The 19,109-nt window shown below is 50.0% G+C and overlaps 1 protein-coding gene and 1 long non-coding RNA gene across 4 annotated transcripts in view; one reads left to right on the forward strand and one right to left on the reverse strand.

Moving 5' to 3' along the window:
- The window catches only part of SERPINE2 (serpin family E member 2), a 61,994-nt gene extending 46,504 nt beyond the window's left edge, over positions 1 to 15,490 (reverse strand). The window contains exon 1 of one of the 3 annotated variants that reach the window (XM_086719760.1): positions 15,283 to 15,490. The gene's annotated coding sequence lies outside the window, so the exon portion shown is untranslated. Of the gene's footprint in view, positions 1 to 14,630; positions 14,652 to 14,860; positions 15,006 to 15,282 lie in introns of those variants that run through there. The other 2 variants (XM_086719759.1, XM_086719758.1) reach the window with 2 other exon arrangements.
- Positions 15,491 to 15,795: 305 nt separating this feature from the next.
- On the forward strand, positions 15,796 to 18,757 carry LOC147578701 (uncharacterized). The gene is made up of 2 exons (XR_015255584.1): positions 15,796 to 16,310; positions 16,520 to 18,757. It is a non-coding gene; the product is annotated as an uncharacterized LOC147578701 (long non-coding RNA).
- The last annotated feature ends 352 nt before the right edge of the window (positions 18,758 to 19,109 follow it).

A 19,109-nucleotide genomic window follows, 5' to 3' on the forward strand; every position in this document is an offset into this window, starting at 1 on the left:
GGGACGTGGCGGGGCGTGCGTTCAGCTATTTCACAGAAGGAACCTGTGTCGGCGTTAGTACAACCGGGGGACAGGCCTGTAGTCTAGTCCCGGGCCTGCCTACATCGGATAAATTGCGTATGCGCTCTGTGACTCAATGACAACCCCTGTCTTCCCTCCCATACCTCCAAAGGTTGCTCTGAGGGTCATGTAAGACATCATCCTGGGCGATGAGGGGACAATTCTCAGGCTCCACGCACCCTTCCCTCATAAGACCAGGCTTTCAACTTTCCCCCATCCAAAGCTAAGGCCCAAGAACAAGGCTTTCTGGAATTAAAAGTCAATGACTTAATGAAAGCTCTCCTTCTTACCTCTGTCTAACCCCTGCTGTAAGATGTCACAGGGAGGAAACTCTAGGGATGGAGGGGCTGAGCATCTTTCTGTCACGAAGGCACAGTTTATAGGGGGAGAACCGTCTCCCAGTTTCTCAGAGCCAGTCACAGAGACCATGTTCACGAACAACGGAGGCTGGCGAGTGGCTGGCTGTGTGGGACACGGGTGGAGAGAAGGGCATTTAGAGAGCTCCTACTGCGTCCACAGCCCTGTGAATGTGTCATCTCACCGAATCTCACACGAGCCCTCCCGGGTACAGCTGAGGTAACAGAGGTGAAGAGAGACTGACTGATCTGCCCACAGCACCCAGTGAGAAACCACGTGGATATGCCCACAAGTCAGATGCGGCCGGAGGCTTCTGCCAGAGAGGACAGAGCTGTCACCTGCCTCTTCCTTGTCCAATCCCTGGGGTCCTTTCGTTTCTGCAGGCAGAGCTCAGCGCTGGCACGGATCCCATTCCCTTCTGCTCCCGCGTGGCGTTCCCAGCATTGCCGACGACGCTCTCCAACACTGGAAGGACACCCCTTCTTGCAGGATAAAGGGCTTCATTTCTCTAAGTTCCAGTTACCACATGTGCTTGAGTAGATGGTTATCTCCCAAGTAGGACAGACCTCCTCTTTTCCCAACGAGAAGGTCCCCGACACCTCCCCCTCCTGCCCACCCAAGGTTTGGTCAACCCGACTAAACAAGCTTTATGACTACTATGGGATATCACGTATATTGGGATTTAGAAATAGTACTTTTCTTTCCCTTCTCCCCTTCCACGTAGCAGTTTCACTCCGAGCCTTCCCAGACATCTTCTCCAAGCCTGTCATCACTCCGAGCTGTCTCACAACTTTCCCGATCACGTCATCTCCTTTTCGTCCAAGTTGCCTACGATACAGCACTTTTCAAATCTGTGTGCCACGCTGTCACTGAAAAATCTATCTGAAGCCGTGAGAAGCCTTGCACAGGCCATTGGGACTGCTGCCTTCATAGGTGAAAAGATATACATGATTTCCACGGCATGTTACTGAGTGTGTGACTTTTTCATGAAGCCCTCAACAGTCTCCATGAATTCACTTGACAGAGAGCGGCTATCGCTCAGCAAACCCATTTCTTTTGCTTCCCCAACACAGAGCTGGGGCTACGTTTCCTAGCTTCTGCTGTAGGTAGGAGTGTCCATGAGACTGAAACACGGTCAACGAAATAAATGGAAGCAGGACTGCTGTATGGCACTCTCAGACCTGGCCCATCAAAAGCCGCCATATGCAATCAATCCTCCGTGATCTTTCTGCTTCCACCAGCTCGATGCTGACAAGTACCATGACTTTTTGGAAACCGCCTGCTAAATCATATGGAGCCAAAAGATGGAAAGAGGCTGGCTCCTTGAATCTCCAGGATCAGAACAGACATGCCCATCTTGGGATTGATACAAGTGGAAGTCTGTACCACGGTACATATTTGGGTTTATTTATTACGGCAATTAGCACTACCTTAATGAACACAGCATTCAAAATTTGGCAGTTGTGAAGTCATGACCTCAGAAATAATTACTAAACCTGTATTCTAATTCTGTGCCTTTTTCTAACCCTTTTGTATCATGCAACCTCTATGAATGTTCATAATAAATATAGACTGAGGGGATGGCAGGCTTATTTGTCCTTCTCCCTTTGTTCCCAAGACTCATTCATGAGTCTCATCCATCTAAGGCTTTTGGTGGACTCTGAATAATGAACTTATCATGACCTTTGTAAGTGGAAGATTTTGAAAGGAGCCTAATATGTAGCAACGCCCGATTTCCCCAAAGAACAATTCTGGGGAAATTTTTCACTTCATATTCATGCACACAGTTTTCAAATTAGAAAACATTTATTCACAAAAAAAAAATTATACATTTCAGTGTCTTTTAATGACTTATTAAGGCATCACTTAGACACCATTTTTGCCTTGCATGCCCAACCCAGAAGAGACCAGGCCTGAATGCAGTTCTGTGTTCTCCAGCATCTTGTACCCATGAGTATTCAATGAAAAGAAAAGTTGTGGGGTGCCTGGATGGCCTAGTCACTTAAGTGTCTGACTCTTGATTTTGGCTCAGGTCATGATCTCATAGTCATGGGATTAAGCCTGTGGAGCCTACCTAAGGTTCTCCCTCTCCCTCTGCCACTCCCCTGCACACGCTCACTCACTTGTGCTCTATTAAAAAAACCAAAAACCAGAAACTCAAAAAAAAAAAAAATTGAAGAAAACTTGTAAAGTTGCACACCTTTCCAAAGTCATCCACTAAAACTTTTTCTTTTTTTTTCTAAAGACAACTATTCTCTCCTCCATGAAGGAACTACCTGCTTGGATTTAGCCATGGAGAGCACTGAAAGAGACGAAATGGCCAACTCTTATTATTGCTACAAATCAGTAAGTAGCAATTCCACAAAATTTAAAGCACAAAGGGTTTTGTCGAAGGTGGGGTGAAAGAAAAAAGCAAGGGCTGCATTACCCACGAGCGCTAGCTAAGACATTTGTGTTTATCAGCTACTTGACAACATTTCACATCGTGCATGGACACACCTCTCCCCCACACAGCCATTAGGAGCGACTGATACTTAAGAAACTTCTTTGCGTAAAGGGCATTAGCATTAGCGCTGCTGAGCCTCCCAGACTCCTTGAAAGCTGGGAGTCGTTTCATGTGAGAGGAAACTGACACTCCAAGACTGTCCATCGCTCGCCCTCATTCTCAAACCGCGTGGAGTCTCCGGGGTCCTCATGTACAGAGCAATCTTGGGCCACCAGCCTTTCAAGGCTGCCAAGAGAATGCAGGAGGGCAATGCACGTAAAGCCCACAACTTATGCTGCCACCGTGACCGCTCTGGTCGTCGGGGGTCACGCACTGCTCTCCTAGAGTCCTTCCCCACGAGGAGGGAGGGGAGAGGGCGTCTGTGCAGCCTTCCCCGTGATTCAGTCCACACCATCCCCTCCAGTCTGACCTCCCGGACATCTCATTCAGAGCACTCATCCTGGCAGTGAATTACTGACCCAGTGCAGTACTGAGGGTCCATCAGGATGATGGGTCTACTCCAGCGGAAGAAGAGCTTATCACTATGGTACTTGATGATGATAAAAAGCTAAGCGATTTTGAGGTATTTTTGCTACTGCATTGAAATCCTCTACAGAAAATGCACCCCCTTATTGATTCCCCCCACTACAGTCTACCACAGCTCTTGAGCTGTTAAAGTATCACAGATATGCCCTTTCTACTGAAACATGTAAGATCCTCAAAGGTCAACTTGTCTTGCGGATACTTCTGTGTGCCTCAGAGGACCCGGCTGAAAAAACGAGTTCTTAAACCAAACACACCCAAACATGATAGGACGGCCACTTTGAAGTCCTGTGTGGGGCAGATCCATCAAGAGTAAGTCTTGCGGATCTCTTGACTCTCTGGAAATAATCCTCTTTGGGAGGATGGGAGTGAACAACACAGAGGAAAGGAGACAGGAATCAGTCAAGTGACTCTAAGGAATGCACGGTGACTGCCTCCAAGTCAGTGCGGTGCTCTGGGCGCTAATCAAGGATGGGTGACAGGTGATGGCAGTTCTGGCTGCTGTACCCGGACTTGGTGACCGGAGAGGTGACAAATGATAGGAGCAGAGACAAGAGTTCTCAACCTGTCTCAGCCCTGACCTTGCCAAGTGATTTAAGTCACTATTTCCTATGTCCCTGTCTGTGAAACAGGGACAATACTATCCTTCTATACAAAGAAGGGACTATCCTCATCAGCAACATTTCCTACCTTTGGAAAAGAAGCCCAGAGAGGAAAAGTATTTTGTGGACAGAAAACTACTAACTGAACTGAACCTGGGGGGCTGAGTCGGTTAAGCATCCAATTCTGGATTTCAGCTCAGGTTAAGTAAGATCTCACAGCTCACAGATTTGAGCCCGACAGCGGGCTCTGCAATGGCAGCATGGAGTCTGCATGGGATTCTCTCTCTCCCCCCCCCCCCGCCCTTCCCTTGCTCTCACCCCCCCCCCCAAATAAATACACTTAAAAAAAAAATACTAACTGTAGAGCTGGGGTTTAAACCCAGGTTCATCTGACTCCCAAGTTCACCCCGTCCAGCAGCGCTCTGCCCTCTCCTCTGTGGGGCCGCCCTGCACTGTGGCTCAGCCACCACTGTTTAGTCTCAGTCAGTCACTGAAACAATGTTTCAGAATCCAAGATCTCCACCGGGAGACACGCAGACCTGGAGTGACTATCCCAGGGGCGAGATTCTCAGCAGAGTGCTGCACACACCCAAATCTCCCTTTTCTCACCTGCCGGCCAGGACTAATTTCTACCTTACAAGGGTGGTTGACATTCAAAAGGTCAGGTATAAAATGTGCCCGACGTATCTGACCCACTGATGATCCAGGCTCTTTCGTTTCCTTCTTCCCTTTTGAGCTCCTCTGCAGCAGGTACTGTGGAAAGAACCCAGGAGGATAAGACAGACCAAAAAACCCTTGAGCGTTCCTAACGGGGCAGATAAGACACACAGAACTACAACACAAGGTAGAGAGTGAGATAAAAAGCATGATTTTGCCATTGCACATGTAAAAAAATATATATTTATCCTACTCGAAAGAAATGTTAGGCTAATGAGTAACATACACGCACGGGAACCACTGTATTTCCAGCACTTGCTAAATTCATTCACGGTTAGTATGATGAGCACTTTGATATTCATGATATACCACTGTTCTGCACAAGGACAGGTTTACTATGAATACTTTGGCATTCTCTGGCCAATCCTCCAAATTGATATTTTAATTAAGTGTCATTAAGAAATGAACACAGGTTTGGCCTAAGACGATAGGGGTCTATGAGTAAATTAATTTCAAAGACGAGATCCACACCTTCAGGGAAAGGAAGGTTTATAATTCTCATCACGCAGAATCCACCTCCCTGGCATCCCCTATCCCACTGTCAGAGCAACAGTTCAGGTGTGGGCAGGCGCTGGGTGCTGTCTAAAATCCCAAACGGCTCTTTGCCTGTAAAACCCGAAAGTCTCCTCTGAGTGGCAGCAGAAAATACATTTCCTATCCGGGAATGTTTGCCGAGGTTAGGTCCAACGGGCATCGAACCCTTCTGCACAGCGAGGGAATCAAAGCATAATTACGTGACCGTGTGTTTTAAATACATTCAGCGTGTGTTTCAAATGATTATTTCTAGGTATCTGCATATCAATGGGTGGCACTGCCCACCGGACTTTCTCACAGCCTAAAAGAAAAGAACGAAAAGAAGGCTCTGGATGCTACACTCGCATAGGCCACAATATTAAACCAAATAATGTTTCCAGGCTGTAGAGACATTTATTGATTCTTCATAACTAACATAAAAAAAAAAAAAAAGCCCCCAACCTGACAGCGCTAGCCTGCGGTGTGCCCCCAGGAAGAACTCGTAACACAGCTGTTTATACATCCTCACACAGGGGGGTGGGTAGTTTATTTCACGCACCGGCCATCCTTTGCTGCATGGCCAGTACCGGAAGAGGTGGAAGCCTGCAGAATGCACAGATGACCAGCCGATGGCTAGGAGTACTGCCCGCCCAGAGCATTACAGGTCTGGAAACCAAGCACGCGAACTCAACAGGGCGAGTGAGTCATTCGCTCGATCAAAGACACCACGCGAACGTGCGTCCCACAGGAGTGAGGAGCTCACCTGGACTCCTGGGACGGAGGGAACCCCACCGCCACGTCATTTATGCTCCGGAAGTCAGCTCCGTTCTCGTCCCTGTGCTCAGCACCTGAAGTATACGGCCCACTTCGTCCCCACAGGCTTCAGACGGGGATACCTTCATGCCCAACTCACAAGTGAAGAAACTGAGCCTCGGAGAAGTTTAGTGAGTCTTATCTGTGGCCTCCTGGCCTCTAGCTAGTGACTGACCGAATTGAGATTCAGACCAGTCTGTGGGCCTCCAAGCCCTTCCAAGCCCTTCATATTCTTACTCACTACACTGCGCAAGGAGACGAGGAGCGGAAGGGGAATGTATGCCATTTGGGTGGGACAGATTTTTTTTTTTTAACGTTTATTTATTTTTGAGACAGAGACGGAGCATGAATGGGGGAGGATCAGAGAGAAGGAGACACAGAATCCGAAACAGGCTCCAGGCTCCGAGCTGTCAGCACAGAGCCCGACGCGGGGCCCGAACTCACGGACTAGGAGATTGTGACCTGAGCCGAAGTCGGCCGCTTAACCGACTGAGCCACCCAGGCGCCCCGTGGATAGGACAGATTTTGAACAAAAGACATACATGAAAAAAACAAAACCAAAAAACCCATGAAACAGAAGTTAAACCTCAACCAGTGTCCTAAGCTCAGTCTGTACACGTTTGTGGAGTTCAATTAGGTATCTTTTAAAAGTCATGTCATACTTGTTCTTTGGTGATGTGGACTTTTATCCAGCTCAGCCTAAGTTATTCCCTCGGACTCCGGGTAATGCACTCTACCTTTCTGAGCCAAAGGTCAGTACTAATTTTAGAGTTGGAGTCCCAGGGAAGAAACAAGTGTCTAAGGAATAAACTGGGTGGGGAGCAACAGCCAGAAAAATGTGACTTCCAACAGAACACACAAATGCTAGCCTCTTCCCATCTGGTGAGTTTTGGTTGTGTTACTTAAGGATCCTGTGCAGCCAAGCGGGAACACGGGTCCTTCTGCAAGGACGCACGGAGTTTCACGAGAACTTCTTTTTGAGAAGTTATAACTATTGACGAGTTCTAAATCTCTGAAAATTCGTGGTATCAGCTCAAACAGCTCACACGTTTACACACCTGGGTTCAGACTCTGGCACTGACACACACACACACACACACACACACACACACACACACAGGCTGCACGTCGGCCCATGGATACTTCCGCGGCACATGCCTTTCCCAACCGAGCCGGTGGAAAGAACACTAGTATCTGTCCTACAGGCAGGGATGAGGCCCCAGGAGGCCCCAGACAGCCTCTGCGGACTGAAAACAAATACTAATGGCAGTGGGGGTAACCTGCCTGTCCAGCACACCCCATCCAAGGCTCTTTCCCCTCCTGACCACAGGTCTAAACATGTGACTCAGACTCTGCCCAGAGTATCCCATTCCCCTCACCACAGCCATTGGTCCAGAGAAAGGCACATGACCCGAACTGAGCCAATCAGAGTACCTCCCTAGGATTTTTCCAACTGGCCTGGCAGGAAGCCCCTCTTTCCTCTTGGTCATTGAGGCTGTTGGGAGGTAAGCCTGAAGCTACCTGCGCTTTTGCTTTTGGAGAGGATGAAGACCGCCTGCAAAGAGACACGGAGGGAGAGAGGAGAGCTCTAAAGCCCAGAGTCTCTGGCTTCAGTCCAGGGCCAGAGACACCCCTGCCAATTCAGGATCAGCAATGTAAGCCAAAAGGTTCCCCCCTTGCATGCCATGTCTTTGCATCATCTATTTTTTTTAATGTTTATTTATTTTTGAGAGAGAGAGAGAGAGAGAGAGAGAGCATGAGCTGGGGGAATGGGGGAGAGAGAGAGAGACAGAGACAAACAGAATCCGAAGCAGGCTCCACGCTCCGAGCTGTCAGCACAGAGCCCGACTGGGGGCTCCAACTCACAGACCGCGAGACCATGATCTGAGCCAAAGTCAAGGGTCAGACGCCTAACCTACTTACTGAGCCACCGAGGCACCCCTGCATCACTTATTCTGATAGGGATTTCTGCATTTGTAACCGAGAGACAATGCCGTAGTTAATAGCTCATATAATCCCAACAGTGACCAAATCCTCAAAATAGTTTCCGTCCTAAGTGGAGTCCTTATTTCAAGAATGAAGAATAAATATAGTGGAAGCAAACACTGCCATTATTTATATAGCATTTTCTCAAAACAAAGGAAGAGAAATCTATTTTCATTTGCGGTCACCTTGGTTGTTTTCGAGTGGGCTTCGTATTTGGTGTTAAATTCTCTCACATACCACACCCACTTCCAAGATTTGGTCCCTGAAAACTTGGGCGAAAACAAGTGGTTATTTTTTCTGTAGCTATATTAGCTGGCACTAAGTAGAAAGGGAAAGTGTGGGGAGAAAGTGCTGATGCTATTTTTGGTATGCTCTTAAGAGAAATTCCCCAGGTTACCAGAGTTCTGGCTGCAGCCTTCGGGGGAGGGCATTACAAAAACAAAACAAAGTACATTTACCAAGATGTGCAGTCACTACAAGAAATCCTTTCTGCCTTTTCATGGGATTTTGGTTTTCCCCTGTTATAGCAAAACCTCCTCCACATTATCTTTCTCCCACGAATTAACTAATAAAAATAGAAAGGCACAGTGGATTCCAATTCTCAAATTATCCCTTCTGAAGCAAAGGGCAAAGGCTGAGGTCAAATTGGAGCAACAGCATGAGGTGTTCCTGCGCTGATCTTGACCTAGGGCGTCCACCCCAACCGTTGAAGGAATTCAAGGAGGAGACCAGGGACACGTTTGTCAAAATGCAGAACGGAAGCTGCAAACAGAGGACTGCTTCGGCCGGGTGTACATCCCCATGCACAATAAAGAGTCCCAGAAGGAACACCAACCTCTCTGCCCTGGGCTTACATCCAGACCTAGAAACCCAAGAGCAGAACAAGGGAAGAATCACTGACTATGTAAATAGACTTGCCCGGTTGAGTGAAAGGCAGCGTTTCTCAAAAGAGAAACAAAATACTCCTCTTTCAGTGTTCTTACCTAAATTGTGAACTTAAACATAAGAAACCACCTAAATATGTAGTTCATTGCATTTGAATCCACTCCACACCTAAAGGTATTTTATTATTATTATTTTTTAACCCAATGCTGATTTGCCGATCAGACATGCCATCTACTCATGAGGAAAGATGGTTCTGGGAAGAGAAGAGAGGCATATTCATGGGTGGAGAAATGGTTTACAAAAAAGATCAAGTATAGGGGACCCAAGGTATTTAACATTTTTATAAATGCCTTTAAGTGGGAAGACCAACTCGATCTTCACGCCGGCCCTCAATGCCATTTCTGAGTACAAAGGAGCCAAGCTGGATGATTTCGGAGACTTAGGAGAGAGGGATAAGAATTTCATGTAGATGAACACAAAACAATGCATTTAAAAAAATTCACCTAGATCTGATATATTTAGGAGAAAGCTGGGTCAAAAAGAAAAGTAAGTCAAGAAGTTACATTTTTTTTTTTTTTTCAACGTTTATTTATTTTTGGGACAGAGAGAGACAGAGCATGAACGGGGGAGGGGCAGAGAGAGAGGGAGACACAGAATCGGAAACAGGCTCCAGGCTCCGAGCCATCAGCCCAGAGCCTGACGCGGGGCTCGAACTCACGAACCGCGAGATCGTGACCTGGCTGAAGTCGGACGCTTAACCGACTGCGCCACCCAGGCGCCCCATATTTTTTTTTTTTTTTTTTTAATGACATCTTTGAGATCATAATTTCATCACACCCATTGTATAGACAAAAAAATTCAGTCCTGGAGGACTAACTATACAAACCCCTGGCAGCACAGCCCAGACTCTCTCCCAACTCTTCTCATCAAACTTGACTGAAGACATTAGCCAAAAAAACTACCAAGGGGGTGGGGGGGGAAGTCAGCAAGAGGGCAAGCATTACCGCCACCGAAAAGGTTAACGGAAATAAACCAGAATGCATTCTCTCCTACCTTGTACAAACCACAAAGCAGGGAGTACAGCCCAGCCAGTGGACCTCAAGGAAGGCTGAACCAAGCCAAAAGAGGTTCAGATGAGGATAGCTGAAGCGAACGTAGAGACGGAAGTACTTCTGGGTTAGATTTTTGCTTTTCTTCTAAGTAATGTTCTATCTCAAAAGTCACGAGGAATCAAAGATTTTCTTGTTTTTAATTTTTGCTTTTTTACATTTATGTATTTTTGAGAGACAGAGCACAGGTCGGGGGAGGCCAGAGAGAGAAGGAGACCCAGAATCCGAAGCAGGCGCCAGGCTCTGAGCTCTCAGCACAGAACCCGACGCGGGGCTTGAACCCACAAACCACGAGATCATGACCTGAGCCCGAGTCGGACACCTAACTGACTGAGCCACCTGGGCGCCCCTCCCCCCCCCCTTTTTTTTAACGTGAAGAAATATATTTAATGCAGAAGTACCAGGATAAGAGTGGAGGTCTGGGGGTGGGGGGGAGGGGAGAGGTCCCCTTCAAGCCCAAAACACGAGCACTAGTTCATAAAGCGTGTAGTAAACTTAAGAAAAATAGAAGTACGGTTCAGTTCAGATATCCGTTAAGTGCCTTTGGGTCATGTACCACTGGCTGGTGCAAATGAAGCTAAAATACAGGAGGCCTTCATTGCACTTAGAGTCTAGTGGGTAAAATCTGTAGGTATGACACAGTTACTGCCATCAGAGAGGCCTCCACGGGGCAGGGTTTACATGTGTATGCACACTCCACACATGCCATAGAGGGCTGGGGATAGTGATTTTCAGGACAGACTTTTCTGGAACAGGAGACCATGGACCTGAGTCTTAAAAAGGGGGGAGTTAGCCAGACAGGGAACCAGTGAACGCAGAAGGTGGAGAGAGAATTCTAGGCAGAGGTCCAGTAGGAGCAAGGGGGCCTGGGCAGCCCCGTGGGGTGAGGAGTCTGCAGGAGGTCAGTTTTGCAAGAACATAAGGTTTTGGAAAGGCAGGGCAGGGAGGTGGGAAGAAGACGAAGAAAAGTTAGACTCTCGCATGTCATCACAAAGGGTCAGCAATCTGAGGAGTTGCTGGGGAGAGTGGCAGAGCACTCTGGCTGAGTGCTGAGGAGCTCTGCGGCACGACTGTCCAAAGAGTGAGCCCGGGAGCACATGGCCGGACTCTGGATGCCATGTATGAAATGGGGCCGCCACGTTCCAGGGGCTGAAGGGTCCCAGGAGAGTAGGGAGACTGCAGAATACACCCTGTCCCGTCCACCCCCAAGGCACTTGTGAGGAAGGAGGAGGGTGGTGAGGTCTGTGGACACAGTTTATAAACAGTGGAGACTGCATCTCGACCCAGGTGAGGCAACACTACGATTCACCACCCTCCCTACAGAGGCTCACAATCGTTTTTTCAGACACTGAGGTACGACACCTTATAAAGACAGTAGTTTACCTTCCAGTTTGAGACAGCTAACCTGCGACACAATGGAGCCGCTCCTCCAGAGTCAGGGTTTGCCCCAAAGGCAAGAGGGAGGCAGAGTTTTCATCAGGAGGGACACAAGCAGGGGTGCCTGGCTGGCTCAGTCCCTTAAGCATCTGACTTCCGCTGAGGTCATGATCTCATGGTCTTGTGAGTTCGAGCCCTGTGTCGGGCTCTGTGCCGACAGCTCAGAGCCCGGAGCCTGCTTCGGACTCTGTGGCTCCCTCTCTCTCTGCCTCTCCCCTGCTGGCGCTCTCTCTCTCTCCCTCTCAAAAATAAACATCTAAAAAAAAAAAAAAGGGACACGAGCAGATTCGGACTTGGGGCACTGGATGAAAGTCATCCCAGCACATGTGGGAGATGGCTGGAAGGGGTGCAAAACTAGGCATAAGAGACGTGGCAGGGTGCCATATAGTTAGGCACCAAGGATTCACAGGCTGTCGATGGTCTCCCAGCCTCTGGGTGCTAACTCCAAAGCCCACAGGAACCAGGAAGCTCCTGTAAATGAGGACCACAGGTCCAGAAGAAACCAGGAAGGAAGCCACCTTCAGCGTAGTTGGGCAATGGAAACTCCATGCCAGCCATGGGTTGCCGCGTGGGATTGGAGGCCTCATGTTCCTTCCGGGTCTTCTGATTTTTTTAGAGAAGCTATAAATCCAGGCGACATTTTAACATTTCTGATACGAACCCAATTTTTGTACACTTCGTTCAGGCCAACAACACATCTGCCCCCTGGAAATGGCACACTGGCTACCATTTTGCTGGTTCTGGACCCTGAAGCAGGGCGGGGCCACCGTGACTAGAGCAGAGGTCTGTGGAACTTCTCACCGCGTGGAGAAACAATAGGACCTGGTGACTGCATGGGGGGGCGGGGGGGGGGGCGGTGGTGGGGTGGTGCTGGAGGAGTCTGGCATTACCAGGAGGTTCCTGCTTTAATACCCTAGTGACTGGCCGAGCCACCACCACCAAAAAAAAAAAAAAAAAGAGAGTGACAAATTTTGGCCAACGATGAAATGGGTATGGGGTGAATGGTGATAACTTAAATCAATCAGTCTTAGACACATGGTGGGGTTTTTGTTTGTTTGTTTGTTTGTTTGTTTGTTTGTTTTTGCCTACATGGCACAGATAAGCCACCAGACTGTAGGCAACTAGCTGGAGACCCCAATCTGGGACTCACTTTGTACTGGAGATACCTGAAGCTGTGGGGAATGTGGTTCATCCAATGACTCTACGTAGAGCAGAACGGGGGTCAGGGCAGAGCCCTGGGTAACCTCAGGAGGTGCTGGAGAGGCAAGGGAGGCAGAGGGAAAACCAAGGGGACATGGCAATTAGGGAGGGGGGGAAAAAAAAGGTATCGGGAAGGTAGGAAAGGTCCGCATCCAATGGCGCACGGAGACTGAGAGAGAATCTGCAGGATCACCATTCAGGAATCACGGGGTCTTCTCCTACTCTGGGGGGGGGCCTCTGGCCAGCTTGCAGGGAGCAGAGAAGAAGGAGGCAGCGACTGGAGAAGCGTTAACTTGCTTAAGAAGTCTGGGGAGACACAGTGGTCACTGGGGAACCGTTCAATAAGAGTTCACAGGGAGATACTAGGCAGTGCCACTTGGCACGCCAAAGAGAGGCCTTCCCTCTAATTTTCCCTAAGTTCCCTGCCCCAGCTCCTATGATTCTGTCCCATTTATTTTACCAAAGCAGGATTACGTTTGCTTTTTTGTCTTATTTCCTCCCACAAGAATGGCCATTCCAAGACACATGCCGGGGACCCGCCATATTTGCCACATCAGGACCAAGCAAAGCACCTGGACACAGTAGATGCTTACGAAGGTTTCTCGGGTGAGGGGGTAAATTCGGAAAGGTTTGCAGGAGGGAAAGGGGGTAGGACAGGGAAAGACTTCAGCTCAGTGGCCCCTACTTTCCTGGTAGAGCCGGCCGCGAGGTCACCTGTCACACGGGAAGGAGGGAGGGGAAGAAGTCTCTTGCGTTGAGGAAGAGTTGCAGTCGGAGCACCGGTTGGCCACCTGGAAGGCAGGGGCTTGTGACTGAGACACTCAGACAATGAGGTTCCTGATTTCAGAAGACGAGGATCTCTGGGCGAGGGCAAGACTTGGATGTAGTCAGGGGACTCCGTCGCTAGAGTGCATGGAGGTAACCTCATTTAAGATGGTCACAGAAGTGCGACTAGAGAGCGCGCCCTCCATGGACTTTGGGACCCGAGGGACAGAAAAAGCCCAGCCAAGGGCCCCCAGGCCGAAGGAGAAGGACTGGTTGGCAGAAGATGGCCACACGGAGGGGTAGGTAGGACGTGGCTCATGTCCAACTCTAACACCTCAATCTCTGACTGGTAGTTAATCACCCATGTGCGGAACTTAAAAACTAATGTCCTTTGGAGACTGAGTCATTTTTGCCCTTTTAAAATTACACTAACATGTGAAGTTCATAGGAGGCGGAGATTTTCGGCTTAAATTCACTTTTGTTCAGAATAAAATAAAATATGGAGGACATCTTTATGACCTTCAGTAATTGCCCCCCCATAGTACAATATTTTCAAGCGTCATTTTAATACAGAATCAAAATTTGAGAGTTGAAAGGATCCCTAGATTCTTTGGGTTAACACCTTCATTTGCACAGCTGAAGAAAATTTTTGCTGAAATACTTGCAAACAGCAATAATTACTGATTTAGATATGCAGACAGCATTGAAAATATCTTCAATGTTTGAACTGTGCTTTAGATATACAAATTAGCAATGCTTACATTTCTTCCAGTTATCTCTGTTCAACTTTGGATAGAAAATCTCTAAAGTACAAAATTACCACGTAAATTATTCCTGAACAGTTCAGAAAAGTCAACTGCTTCCCGGCTTGAAAGCGGACGTCAAACCTTCAAACACCTTTTTATGTTGGTGCTAAATATAAGCGCGGTCTCTGCAAAGTGGCCAAAGCAAGGCACGGCAGCGTTTGCGATTTCTCAAGAGAGACACACACGAAGATTATTTTTCGTTCATTAAAACACTAAAACCTTCAATAGCGTCTCCCATAATACCTGAAGGTGGAGTGCTATCTTATGTAATAGAAGCCCTCCATCCCCGCTCAGTTGGGAGGCAAATTAAATACCTAATTCCGCCCAGAATTCCCGAGTACTTTCACCTTACCTGTAGCCACTGATCGCTGCCTCGATTCCCATTTCTACAGATGGTGAGAATGGCAAAAATCTGTTCCATGGGGCTGAGTTGGTTGTCAGAGGCCAATTTAAAGGCTCTGCCCCAAACCACTGGTCGCCCCCACCCGGCTCGGCCAGCGGTAAACACAAGAGTCGGTTTGTCTTTTCCCCATCGGGCAGCGCACACGCCAAGCACGGGGTGGGGGGACGCCTGCCTCGTACCTGGGTACCTCAGGTTCAGGGTCACCGGCGCCAGCGAGGATGCGCCGGCGGAAACCACGCGGGCCCCGGGGCTCCCCGGCTGCGGGCACACCTGGACGCCACGGCCGTCGCGGCCCCTCCTCGCCCTGCCCGGGTCGTCCTCGGGCTCCCCGCGGGCCGGGCGCGGAGCCGGGCGCGCACGCAGCCTCGGCCGAGGCAGCCCGAGGCTGGCTGAGAAAGTTCCTCCGCCTCGACGTCGCCGCCCCGGGGCCCCGCTCGCCCGGCTCGCCCCGCACGCCCCCCGGGCCGGGCGCAAGGTCGCGGAGCAGGGCGGCGCGCGGAGCTCCGGCACCGTGGCCGGCGCAGGGGGGTGGGGAGAGGGGAGGAGGGACCCCCGCCGGCCGCGCCCCTCCCGCCCCCGGGCGCCCGCAGCCCGTACTCACCGCCCCTCGCTCGGGATCCCCAGGTGGCGGCGGCCGAGGGCGGCGCGGCCCGAGCCGGAGCCGGAGCCGGAGCCGGGTGGCGGCGGGGCGGAGAGTCGGAGGACGGAGAGCCGCGGCGGCGGCGGCGAGGCAGGTCCGGGAAGCGGAGAGGCGGCGGCGCCTCCTGCCCTCGCAGCGCAGCCCGGCCGGCCCGGCAGCCCCACAGCGCGAGCTGGGCGGTCGCGGCGGCGGGGGCTTTATCGCCACCCGCCCCGCACCCGCCCCTTCCTGCCGCCCCCGCCCCCGGCCCGCCCCGCCCCGCCTTCCCGCCGCCTCCTTTGTGTGCCAGCGGGCCGCAGCGTCCCCGCGCCCGCACGCCGGGACGCCCCCACTCCGGCCGCGGCCGCGCGGAGGCCGCCCCCCAGGGCTCCACGTCGCGGGGCTGCGCCCGGAACGCGCCGGAGGCCGCGCCGAGCCCGAGGTGCGGCGCCAGCCCCGGGCCGAGCTGCACGTGGGTCGCCGGGGTCCGGGTGTGTGTGTGTGTGTGTGTGTGTGTGTGTGTGTGTGTGTGTGTGTGTGTGTGTGTGTGTGTGTGTGTGTGTGTGTGTGTGTGTGTGTGTGTGTGTGTGTGTGTGTGTGTGTGTGTGTGTGTGTGTGTGTGTGTGTGTGTGTGTGTGTGTGTGTGTGTGTGTGTGTGTGTGTGTGTGTGTGTGTGTGTGTGTGTGTGTGTGCGCGCGCGCGGAGAGGGAGGGACCCTAGGGCTCGCGGCGCGTCCCGGGGATGCTGGCAAGTCGTGTTGGCTGCACCCCTCCCCCCCACCCCCGGGAGGAGACGGGGCGGGGGGGGGGGGTTGCCCCGGGACAGTGCCCACCGGGCGGGGTGATGGGGGTAACGATGCCAGGTCTCGGCCGGGGAGGGGCAGATGACCCCGCGAGGCGCTTCGCAGGGTGCCCCACAGCCGACTTCTCCTAGGTGGGCCGGTCGCCGGAGGCAGATGGCAGACAAGGGAATCCGGAAATCTGGAGTCGTGGCTGCGGTGACAGCGCGAGGTACCCGCAGAGTCCTGGGAATCCGGCCCTTCCCCAATCGCTAACTAAAACTGCTGGGACCTTGTGCGCGACAGAGGCGCAGACCCCAGAGGCCCGGAGTCGTAGCACCCTCAGGCTCCCAGCTGCGTTACCTGGCTTGCAGTCCTCCTTTGCGCCAACTTGGGTTTGTGGGGACACAACTTTAATGACATAAGTCCTGTTGCCCTCAGTGCAGAACCCGTGCCAGCAGGCCCACGGCCCCAACTGTGAGAAGGAAATGTGGCAAATCTAAGACACGGCCGTGAAATGAGGTTGCGTCTACTGATGAGAGCAACTTGGATGATCTACACTCGGTGTGTGGGCGGCCATGCTAGACGGTGTGTGCCTGTCGGGGTGAAGGAGTCACTTTCAAAAGTGTGAAATCTGGGCCAGCCTAAGGGTATTCACAGCCTCTCTTACAGAGAAATATGCTAGGGAAGGTTTGGCTCTTAAAAAGGAAGCACAGCCACCGAAAGAAAACCTGTTTCATTATTTTACAGTCATGCCTAATATTCATATTTAATTACAGGGCAGGATATAAATGCTTTTTCCTTGTGCTCTCTGCCTAAAATGCTCCCCCTAGCCCCCATGATCTTCTCATCACTGCTTTCTTATACTTCAGGGCACCACTCAAGTGTCACCTTCTTTCTCGAGGAAACCTTCTTTGACCGCTTGACTTAAAGTCACTCCCTCTCTTCTCCAGTTTATTAACTTTCTTCATAGAACTCATCATTTGGGTTTTTTTTTTTAACATTTTTTTTTCTTGGCTACTTGTCTTCTACTCTTCCTCGTTAGAAAATATGCTTCCAGAAAGCAGGGAAGAGAAACCAGTTCACATGGTTTTCAACTCACCCCGTCCCTAGTGCCTCGAGCCAACACTACCCATATAGTAGTTGCTCAATAAATGTTTGTTGACTGGTGGGTGAACAGGGCCAAGTGACTACAGACATGGTAAGTACTGCCCGGGGAACAGTGTTAGGGCTTACTCTAGCCTGGGAGGGCCAGCCGGACCTGGGAAGAATGACATGAAGCCAGGAAGCTAGAGAAGAAAAACCCGGAGGTGGGAATGAGCTTGGTGTATTTGAGAAACTGGGGACCAGCCTCTTCCAGATGGAAGGGAGTCATTCAGGAGCCTAGCGAATGGAGAAATAAGTTAGAACCAAGAAGCGTGGGTAGAGCCAGCTTCTGAAAGCCTGCTTGATTCCCTACATCCATTTCTGTCTCAATCACTTTTTTAACTGAAAATTCTTATGGAGATAATTGTAGGTCCTCGTGCAGCTGTTAGAAATAATACAGAGAGGTCCCTTGTATACTTTATCCCGTTTTCCCCAATAGGAACCTTTTGCAAATCTATCGTAGAGTATCACAATCTGAAGGTTCACACTGATAGGTTGACTTAGATCTGAAACACTTCGGTTCAATTTTTGCCATTGAAAATTTTTAGTAAAGTTACTCTTCAGTTTTTGAAAGAATGCACAGAGACTCTTTTGAAGGGTTTCGGCCTCTGGTTTTAACGGAGCCAACATTTTTGAGGGAGGGGAAATGATTTATTTTTAATCATTAGGGTCCGCATTCTCCAGCTGTAAAAGACTGAAATCTTGGGGACTTACCTCTTTTGTTTACATTTTAATGACTGCCACTCACTTCCCTGTTCTACCCAGTACTGTCAAAGGAACATTTTGAGCAATAGTGTACATGACTTGTCAGTTCTGAAATCAGACAGGATGCGGTGTTAACGAATCTCCTAAACTAAGCCCAACCACGAATGTGCCTTTCTCTTTCCCTTGGACATTGGATGGGACTGCCAATGAGTGTCTCCCAAAGGGAAGCGATTCAAGACAAAGACCCATTCTTCCAGTAGGATATGTGGGGAATACCAACTATGCTTGTTACAGAATGTGCATGGCTGGTGTTGGCTGGCCCTCCTCATGCCAGCAAGAGGATACAGAAGCAACCTCCTAAGCTCTCCATGACATTCAAGTGACGAGGCAATTTGACATCCGTCACTCGGGAGCTGCCCCAAAGAAGCCGTGTTCCTTCCTCGGGCAGTTGGTGCCCATGAACGACCGTTCTTCTCACATGGGATCCTCTTTGAAATGTACCTCTCACAGATGTGTGCTTTCAGCATGCATTTTCCTCCCGTCTCTTCATCGGTCTTATTTGAGAAACCCAAATTGTTTAATGCTCCTACCTCCCTCTTCCTTTGTGATTCACACTCACAGCAGAATTTCATTTTGTCCTTCAGTTGTGTGGCTTGCCCTAATCCTCAGATAGAGTTTCAAATTGTTTATTCCTTAAAAAAAAATTTCAAAAGTGACCTGGAATTTAGCCAGCTGCAGCCAGTCTCTGAGTTTGGCTTTGTGTCCATAAGCTGCAGTTGAGAGAAACGCACGAAATGCCCAAACAGAATAAAACAAATGATCTATTTAGTCTCGTTTCCTCTCTTGGAAGAGATCCAGTGTTGAGTGCTTTGGAAGAAGACGAAAATCCCCCTGCCCCACCCCCACCGATCCCCCCCCCCCCCACACCCAAACAGTATGACCTTGTCTTTAAGTAAAAACCATCCCTACCTTCCAATGGGTGGTGGTGTTTTGTCTGGAAGAGTGACCCATGTCACAATAGTAAGATAGTAATAGTTGCTCCTCTCCTATCTAACCCCTGTTTAAAAACACATTAAGCCACTTGTTACACAACATCATGGATGCAAATGTTGTTACATAAGATTGTTTTAACCAGGGGAAAGGAGACTGGTTGTAACAGTTCACTTAGACGATTAGTTTT

Source organism: Puma concolor, chromosome C1 (genome assembly GCF_028749965.1).
Source record: "Puma concolor isolate L17-30 chromosome C1, mPumCon1.1.hap2, whole genome shotgun sequence".
NCBI classification, from domain to species: domain Eukaryota; kingdom Metazoa; phylum Chordata; class Mammalia; order Carnivora; family Felidae; genus Puma; species Puma concolor.